This window comes from Arachis duranensis, chromosome 7, assembly GCF_000817695.3.
Source record: "Arachis duranensis cultivar V14167 chromosome 7, aradu.V14167.gnm2.J7QH, whole genome shotgun sequence".
Taxonomy (NCBI): Eukaryota; Viridiplantae; Streptophyta; class Magnoliopsida; order Fabales; family Fabaceae; genus Arachis; species Arachis duranensis.
Genome location: NC_029778.3, coordinates 63,402,601 through 63,412,995, shown reverse-complemented (window position 1 = coordinate 63,412,995; position 10,395 = coordinate 63,402,601). Strand labels below are relative to the sequence as shown.

Here is a 10,395-nt window from a genome sequence, read left to right as displayed (position 1 = left end):
CCATGGCCTGTGCATAAACGAGTAATCCTTATCCGGGTTAAGGATGTGGCACCTGCTTAGGTGGACAGTAATGCCTACCACGGTTTCAGTGAAATGCCAGCATGGGTGGACAAGTAATACCTGTCCCATGTTATGGTGTTCTGTCCAAGATTAGCTACCAGGACATGTCGGGTTGACTATATAACCAACAGATGAGATTCATCATCCATAGGGCAGGCATGTAATATAGGCATTTGTTTGTTTGTTTGAATGTGCTTTACTTGGGTTTGCCTATTTGATTATCTATGCTTAATTGCTATATGCTCTATCTGCTATATTTGTATCCTATTTGTGTTTGCTTTGTTTGTAGTGTTTGTTTGTGCACTGAAGTTTTTGAGGGTTTTGGAGGAAGGCGGAAAGTAGGGCTTAAGTTAGAAAGGAATTAGTAATAATAACCTTAGAGAACCACCCTATTTATGGTCTCTGTTTTAAATCTTTAATATTTAAATTTAAGTGTCGGAATTCTAGGATTGCCTCTGACTTTTCCGGGACGTTATATCTTATGTATGCGGCACCATTACCATGCTGAGAACCTCCAGTTCTTATTCCATACGTGTTATTGTTTTTCAGATGCAGGTTAAGATGCCCTACACTGTGTTTTTCGGAGACTCTGAAGAAGCGAAGAACTCTTGGGATTCAAGATTGTATTTTATTTATATTTATATATGATATAAATTCTCCACCTTGTATTTTATGTTTGTCCCTCTTAGAGGTTGACTCAGAGAAACAAGTTGTCGGTTTTCTGGATTTGAGTTACTTTGGGATGTATATGTATACTCTGGTCGGTCTTTGCTCCGCAGGCTGAGTCTAGAGCTTGTTAATTGTGTTTTTGGAACTCTGATCTTATATATTTATATTATCTTTTCCGTTCAATCTTATCCACCTTTCTACTTTTATCCGATCGTGAGTACAGGTATAGACGGGTCGGGTACCCGCGTATTAAGGTACTCCTGCCAAGTCTAACCACGTATTGATGCTCCATTTATTAAGGATTTACCACTAGCCAATGGATTGCTACACACACAAGGTGAGATTCTAACTCCTAATAGTCGTTTAAATGGACAAGTGAAATAATCACTCAACAAACTCAAATTGATTAAAACAAATACTAATTATTTTTAATATTTTAATATTAAAAATTTTGAGGGTTTAATTTTAATTAGAACTTTGTAAAATATTTATAATAATAATTATTATATATATTTTTTAATTTTTTAATAATTTTTTTATATAATTTTATACTTTATCCCGTACAGAATACGGAAACATACACTAGTTTTTTTAAGTTATCAACATCAATAGAATTGTTCATCAAAATATTTCTTTTTAAATTACTACAAAGAATAAAAGATGGTTTTTAATTAGCAAATAATTTTGGAATAAAAATAAAATTTATAATATAATATAACACAAGTTCAAGTTCCTATATTATCTTAAAGGGATATATTTTATATTAACATTTTCAATATCAAAAGCTATAGTAATACTTCTTTTGATGTCAATAAGTCAAAGGATAATTTTAATGAATTTTAAAAAATCGTTTATCATTCCATTTTAAATTCATAAATTTGAAAAAACATAAAAAATTTTAAAATTTAAACTAAAACACAAAATCTAAATTTCTATTTTTTTTAGTTTTAATCTCTTGATATCTTATTTGAATTTAAATAAGGATATTTTTTATTGATATTTATATTTTAAAGTTAATGAAAGTAAAAAACAATCGATAAACATATCTATTTTTTGTTATTCTAATTTTGCTGAAATAATTTTTTCTCTATTTCATAGGCAGCAAAACAAAATTAAATGACGGTCAAATTAATAAATAATACATAAAATAAAAATTATTTATATTTTTTTATAAAATGATAAATTTTTTTTCGTGGCTGTTTACCTAAATAAAGTCATAAGAAATGATAAGGAGGAAGCGACATTAGGGTGCAGTTCTCTTATAATGTTGTATACTTACCATCTAAATTCTCTCGATGCATTGAAGAATCTTGTGTTGATGAATGATGCGAATTTTTCAAAACCATAACTCGATAAGTGCACCAATCATATTAAGTAGTGAGTGAGTTATCGTTCTCACAAGGATTAAAGGACTAAGCAACAATAATTAATTGACTATTCTAATTAGACAAATCAATAAACAGAGGAATGAATGACAAATTAAAGTAAACGTGTAAACACAGGCAATAAAATAGCAAACAGTGAGTGAACGAAGATAATAATTGTGAGGTTGTTAAGGTTTATTTATTTGAGGCATGCAAAGATCAATCACGATAAATCATAATTAATCAAATTCCAATTTTTTGGCAATACAATTTTTCTTTAACCTAATTAATCGCTAATTTTTTAGTCAATTATTTAAAAAAAGAGGTTAAACACAATTCTGGTTTAGTTTCAAATAAGATTCAAGAATAGTCCTTAAGTTGAATTATATGTAACTTATCCATGCTAGTCCAAAATAATTGAAACTTATAAGAAAAAATGATTTCCTCTAATTTGAATTTTGTCACTTATTTAAATTAGAGCAATTGAAAATCACAAAGTGTCACACACTCTTTGAAATACTATTCCTAGTTAAATAAAAAAATAGTGAGAAAGAGTGCAAGCTAATTGCAATATTACTTTTTCCAAAATAATATTTAGGGTTAAGTACTGAAATCGTCCCTAAGGTCTGGGGTGAAAATCAAAATCATCCCCGACCTTTTTTTGTTATTAAAATTATCCTCAACGTTACAAAACGTTATAAAATCATCCTTTTCCTCCTCCTCGCCCTCACCGCCCGCTCCTTCTTCTTCTTCTTCTTCTTCTCCTTCTTCTGTGAACTAGATTTTTGTGGGTGGGGGTGGTGGTGGGTTCTGGTGTTGATGATGATAGTGAGGGTGGTGGTGGTTCTGTTTTGAGTTTTATTATTATTCTTCTGATGATGATGATGACCATGATGATAATGGTAGTGGTAGTGGTGGGTTTTTGTTCATCTTGGACTTCTGATGATGGAGATGATGACCATAAATGATAATGTACCATGATGATGGTGGCATTAGGATCTTTTGGCATAAGCATTTCTTTCCCAACAGGTCCAGTAATTGTTACTTCAGATCCAGGCTTCAAGTCACCTGCATCAACAGGACCATTGTTAGTGACCAGAACAAAAGAAAATGGAAACATTTTCTTTATTATAAAAGACTTTAAATTTCTTCTAAAATCATTGATGTCACTAATGGATGTTAGCATGCACTTTCTGAACTCTCTAATTAATTTGGCAACAATAGTTGATAAAGGCTCTATGAATGAATTTCTACAATCAAACTCTAACAATGACTCACAGTTTTGGAGTCTCCAAAGTCACCAAGGGCACTGCTGAGGAGAGAGAGGGAAAATCCGTGCTCATCCATCACCGCGCCTCTGCCGCCGAGAAACGCCGATGCCGCCGCCGCCACTGAGATCCACCACCGTCACCGTCGAGCAGAGCCACCCCCCTCTTTCTCTCCCCCGTTTCTCTCTATATCCCTTTCTTTCCTTTTTTTATTTATTTTATATTTATTTTATTTTATAATTATATTTATTTTATTTTATAATTTTTTTAATGAGAGGGGTAGTTTGGTAATAAAAAATAAAATTGGTAAAAAGGATGATTTTAAAGCGTTTTTGAACGTTGAGGATGATTTTAATAACGAAAAAAGGTCAAAGACAATTTTGATTTTGACCCAAGACGTTATGGATGATTTTAGTACTTAACCCTAATATTTAGAATTCAAAATGGAGTTAGAATGTTTTCAACAATTCTAAATCTTTAGGGATGAATAACGAAAACTCAATCATGAAATAGATCAAAGCATAAACCTCAAATAAAGTAAAACACTTAGATTAATAATCCGTAAAAAGATGAACAGAGCTCCTAACTTTAACAAAAGAGATTAGTTGCTCATAATGCAAAAACAAAAACTCTGAATTGTCAAAACAGCCGGGGATAGGAGAGGAAGGCCACGTGAGTGTCTTCCTACTCTTTAAATACTAACCCTAATTCTAAGCCTAATTATTTTAGAATTCAAACTAAATCAAATTGAAATAAAATCAAATCAAATCTAAACTAATTAATGTTCTTTCAATAGTTTTTCATCCTAAATCAAGCTATAAATAATTTTTCATAATTTTCAATCAATGCTCTAAATCATAGGCCTTGTGCTCAAGATTTAATCATCAACTCAAATGCTTCAAAGGATTGGAGATTAAGAGAGATTTGGCAAGGAATCACAAGTCTTGGGAGGTGGCCCATAATGGTGTGTGAGGCGCATGAAACCTTGCGTGAAGCGCAAGCCCAATAAGGAGGAATTGGAGAAGGCCTCTGTGAAACTACGTGAGACGCATGGGACCATACGTGAAGCACAGGCTGAGGCATGATGTGCATATGCCCTTAGAGTGTGCTTTGATGATGCGTGAGGTGCCCAGGCTGAGGCATGAGGCACAAGGTTGATAGAGTCCTCTAAGAGTGCTAGGCTTGGTTGTCATTAGAGCTCTCTGTGATGTACATAAGCTTCTCTTGTTTAGTTGCTTCCATCCTTGCCTTACTTGATTTTTTTCAAGATTTTTCTGTAACAAAAGAAAATTCATACACTCAAAGTAATATACACTAAATTATGAATCAATTACTGAAAATAACAAGAATCATTAGCTTATGGACTTAAATTAAGAGAAAATATTACTAAAGATGCAGATGCATCACCAACACCAAACTTAAGATCTTGCTTGTCTCCAAGTAAGAAAAGAACTATGCACAAAGGATTCCTCTATGTTAGAGTGGGTTGAAGAATTGCTTGATATTTCAGTGAATGAAGTGATTAAGCGATAGTGGGGTGAACTCTGAATTGTGTGAACATGTATGATTCCAATGCTTGTTAGGCTTACCATTAAAAACTTAGAGCTTAGAAATTCCATTTGAATGATATTATGGAGGTCTCTTTATATATTTTCACCTTGAAGTCAACTTCTCCTTTTCTTTTATTGGGTGCTTTGCATCTTAAGTCTAGCCGTGACTTTAAATATTTTATCTCAAACTTTGCTCGATACAGAAACACCACAAGCACTTAATTGGATAACTCTTTGAGTCCTTGCTTCTTTTTATTCTTCCCAGTCACTGGTGCTCATAGCCTTTGGCTTCTCTTTTATAGGGGTTATTTGCACTTGGCTTTGACTCTAAATATTATATTTCAAGATTCATTTGACACAGAAACACCACAAGCATTTAACTAGAAAAATAACTCTTTGAGCTTTAGTTCTTTTTTACCTTCCTAACTATTAGTACTCAGAGCATTGGGCCTTGTTTTTTTCTTGTTCATTCTTGGTTTTATTGATTTTTGAGAGCTTCCGTAATACTTCTCTAAACTTTATTCCATGTCGTAGAGCTTTCCATGTAAGTTTCACAAACATGTAATCTCATTACACAATCACATTATCAAAACCTCTACTTCTCTTAATCTTACTTGCCCTAAAATTTAAAAAATTTTCTTCAACTTTTTCTATTAAAAAACTCTTTGTTGTATACTTAAAGATATTGGGTAATTTCAAAAGTAAGGTGGCATGAAATATGAATGAATCATGATTATTAACTAAGAACAAAAATAGATGTAAGATATAAGAAATAAAAGCTTAAGGATAGAGTTAATTCTCTCTTCATCATATTCTAGACTATGTAGAGCATAGCCTCCAATACCAAACTTAGAATAGTTGCTTGTCCTCAAGCAACAAAGAAAAAACAATGGTGATGGAATTATGAATAATCATGATTATCTAGTAAAATCAAATAAATGATGCAAAAGCTTATTCAAATAAAACAAAAGAAATTAAAACAAAATAAAACGAAACTAAAGACAAAATAAAAGGGTACCGACGGTTGAATTGCCTCCTAACAAGCGCTCTTTTAACGTCACTAGCTTGACAGTTAGTTCTTGTTAAGGTAGAGGTTGATCATAATGCTTCAACTCCTCTCCTCTCACTGTGGATCAATCTTCTCCCTATGTCTTCATTTATTAGCTCAATATGCTCAAGAGAAAGGATTTTGTTTACTGTATATGGCTTCAATAGATGGTGAACTAACATCACTTTCTTCCCTGGTGAGAAGTCTTCAGTAGGGATCTTCTTATTTCTCCACTCCCTGGGCACTTTCTTCTTGAAATCTTTCCTTTCTTCATTTGATAATGCACTCCCAACACCAAACTTAGGTTTGATGTCATGGGGTTTTTGGAGGCTTGGATCGCTTGATTCAACCTTCATGCAATTCTCTTTCTCACTTGAATGATGCATGGTTTTAAAAACATGGAAAACTAAGTGCTCATCATGCACCTTCAACATTAGTTCACTCTTTTTCACATCAATGAGAGCTCCCTAGTGGCTAGGAATGGTCTCCCTAGAATAATGGAGGCATTTTCATCCTTCTCCATGTCAAGAATCACAAAATTTACTAGGAGAAAAAACTTTTCCACTTTGACCAAGACATTCTCAACTTTTTCATGTGCATATTTCAGTGATTTGTTTGCTATTTGTTAAATCTTTAGGGATGAAGAATGAAAATTTAATCATGAAATATATCAAAGCATAAACCTCAAATAAAGTAAAGCACTTAGATTAATAATTCATAAAAAAATGAATAGAGCTCTTAACCTTAACAAAGGAGATAAGCTGCTCATGATGCAAAAACAAAAACTCTGAATTGTCAAAACGGATAGGGAGAGGAGAGGAAGCCCATGTGAGTGTCTCCCTACTCTTTAAATATTAACCCTAATTCTAAACCTAATTATTTTAGAATTCAAACCAAATCAAATTGAAACAAAATCAAATCTAAACTAATTAATGTTCTTTCAATAGTTTTTCATCCTAAGTTAAGCTATAAATAACTCTTCACAATTGTCAATCAATGCTCCAAATCATGGGTCTTGAGCTCAAGTTTTAATCATCAACTAAAATACTTTAAAGAATTGGAGATTAAGGGAGATTCGACAAAGAATCACAAGCCCTGGGAAGGTGGCCCATGATCGTGAATGAGACGCATGAAATCTTACGTGAAGTGCAAGTCCAACAAGGAGGAATTGGAGTTCTCTGTAAAACTACGTGAGGCGCATGGGACCATACGTGAAGCGCAGGCTGAGGCGTGAGGCACATAGGCTAAATGGTAGCCCCTGGAATGTGCTTGAATGATGCATGAGGCACCTAGGCTGAGGCGTGAGGCGCATACAAGGAGAGGTAGCCTTGGAGTGAGGTCAATGGTTTGCATGAGGCGCATGGAAAGGGATATGAGGCGCAAAGTTAATGGAGTTCCTTGTGAGTGCTAGGCTTGGTTGTCCTTGGAGCTCTCTATGATGTACACAAACTCCCCTTGTTTAGTTGCTTCCATTCTTGCCTTACTTGATTTCTTTCAAGATTCTCCTGTAACAAAAGAAATTCACACACTCAAAATAATATACATTAAACCATGAATCGATTACTAAAAATAACAAACATCATTAGCTTATGGACTGAAATTAAGAGGAAAAACTACTAAATATGTGGATGCATCAATGAATATAGGTGTAGTTGGTTCCAAGGAGATTAGAAATGTCAGATATAGATTCTTATTCCACTATCGAATAAAGGGTTTCGAAGAAGGACATTTCGAGTTTAAAGTAATGACCATGTGCAGATAACGTTTGACATTCATGTGGAGGAGGAGAAGAGTAAATCTGATTTAAAATACATTGCTAAAATCGAGTCTTCTAGTGATAGTGGATGTTCTTCAGATGAGCATTGATGCCAGGGCATTTAGGCCAGTTTCACTGACCTTTTCTTTACTGTTTTAGGGTAGTTTCATGCATTTTCCTAGTGAATAAGGCAAGTTTTGGGTGAAAATACACTTACACCTTCATTTAAGCAACTATTGTGAATTTTGCATGATTTCATGAGATTTTTGCCAGAATTGCATGAGAAGTTGATGATGCATAATCTCATGACTTTGGCTAGAGCTTTGATACACTTTAATTGCTTGATTTCAGGACAAATGAAGTATGGAAGAACCACGTTAGCATTCACGTTAACTTAGTTAACGTGACTACTAACGTGGGATGGCAAAGAGCTTGCAACATTAATGAGAAAAGTGATCACCAATAACGCCTGCAAAGCCATTCATAGCTTACGTTAAGAGCCACGTTAACTAAGTTAACGTGGTACTTAACGTAGAAAGCTTTCGATCTTAATTCAATTGGTTAGTTGTCTTAGAAAAGAAACTCTCCATAATTGGATCTCCTTTGAACTTTGGAAAAGGGATGAGGAAATCATGCTAGAAATGCTTTCTCATGTTGGACCAAATTGGGGTTTGGATGGATATTGTGACATTTAATCCTCCCAACACTTTGATTTGGAAATACATGTGGTATAATCAGTGACCACACTTTCATCTCTTCCCATGAGCAATTAAATCAAGGAATTGGGAAATTGTTCAAGCTTAGAGAGATTGGGTTGCCAAGGAATTGGGATCCAATCACTTAAGATTGTCAAGGAGATTAATGAATGCATTGATTGAGGAAGAGATAAGAATGAACTTGATCTGGAGAATGCAACATCTCCTAAACCCAATGATCTCCCCATTTCTGATCATACCCATTCTATTTACTTTCTGCCATTTAATTTCCTACTCATTATCCCAACTCCCCATTTAAGATTCTGCACTTTAATTTCTGTTATTTACTTTCTAGTCATTTAAATTCCTGCATCTCAATCTCAATTCTGTTTAGCTCAACTAACATATTCTTCTAACTAAAGTTGCTTGACCAATCAATCTCTGTGGGATTCGACCTCACTCTATTGTGAGTTTTACTTGACGATAATTCGGTATACTTGCCGAAGGGAAATTTGTTGAGAGACAAGTTTTCACACATCAAGTTTATGGCGCCGTTGCCGGGGATTGATTTTGAATCAACAATGATTAAGTTAGAAGATCACTAGATTGAGCATGTTTTTATTTTTCGTTATTCGTTTTGTATTATTCAGTCAATTTGCCTTAGTTCATTTTTAATTTCTTCCTCACCCCCTATACCCTCTCTATTTTCTATTCTCTTTTTCTTAGTTGATCATAATTCAGCTACTAACCGACTAACTGTTTGATAAATTGCATCACTCACACTAACTATTACTCTAACAAGAATAATCTTCACTATACCTCCTATTGTGCAATCTGTTTGTTGTATGACAAGGAAAAGAGAAGGAGTCTCAACATCCTTTGATTCAGAACCTGAAAGAACCCTTTGGAGACTAAGAAGGGAGACAAGAGGAAAAAGGATTATTGGTGCTAAGGAAGAGGAAGAGTATTTCGAACCCAACATGGAAGAGAATTTGGAGAATAATCATGAAGAAGAAGCTCATAATCATGCCAGAGAAGGCCATGCGAACCGGGCTGGGCAAGAAAGGAGGGTCTTAGGATCCTATATCAATCCTAATTTAGGAAACTGTGGAAGCAGCATTCAGAAGCCCACCATACATGCCAACAATTTCGAGCTAAAACCTCAACTCATCACCCTGGTGCAGAATAGTTGTTCATTTGGAGGAGGTGCTCAAGAAGATCCTAATCAACACTTGAACACCTTCTTGAGGATTTGTGACACAGTGAAGTCCAATGGAGTCCACCCGGATGTCTATAGGCTGCTCTTGTTCCCTTTTTCACTAAGGGACAAGGCATCCAAATGGCTTGAATCCTTCCCAAAGGAAAGCTTAACTAATTGGAAAGAAGTGGTGAACAAGTTTTTAGCAAGATTTTATCCTCCTCAAAGGATTAATAGGCTAAGAACTGAGGTGCAGACTTTTAGACAACAAGATGGTGAGACACTTTATGAAGCATGGGAGAGATTCAAAGACTTGACAAGGAGATGCCCACCAGAGATGTTTAATGAGTGGGTTCAACTTCACATCTTCTATGAAGGTCTTTCCTATGAGTCAAAGAAGACTGTGGATCATTCATCAGGAGGCTCTTTAAACAAGAAGAAAACCATTGAAGAAGCCATAGATGTCATTGAAACAGTTGTTGAGAATGACTACTTCTATGCCTCCGAAAGAAGTAACACTAGAGGAGTAATGGAGCTGAACCACATGGATGCACTATTAGCCCAAAACAAGATGATCACCAAGCAGCTAGCAGATCTTACCAAGAAGGTGGAAAAGAACCAAGTTGCAGCAGCCATCACCTCATCACCAACTCAAGACGGAGTAAATATGGGAGAAGAAGGTGACTGGGAGCAAGCCAACTATGTGGGAAACTCACCTAGACAAGTCCATGATCCATACTCCAAAACTTACAACTCTGGATGGAGGAATCACCCCAACTTTGGATGG

At 34.9% G+C, this 10,395-nt stretch overlaps 1 non-coding gene across 1 annotated transcript; it reads right to left on the bottom strand.

Moving 5' to 3' along the window:
• Positions 1-9,843: 9,843 nt before the first annotated feature.
• Positions 9,844-9,951, bottom strand: LOC127740757 (small nucleolar RNA R71). Its single transcript, XR_008001616.1, has one exon. It is a non-coding gene; the product is annotated as a small nucleolar RNA R71 (small nucleolar RNA).
• Between the last annotated feature and the right edge of the window lie 444 nt (positions 9,952-10,395).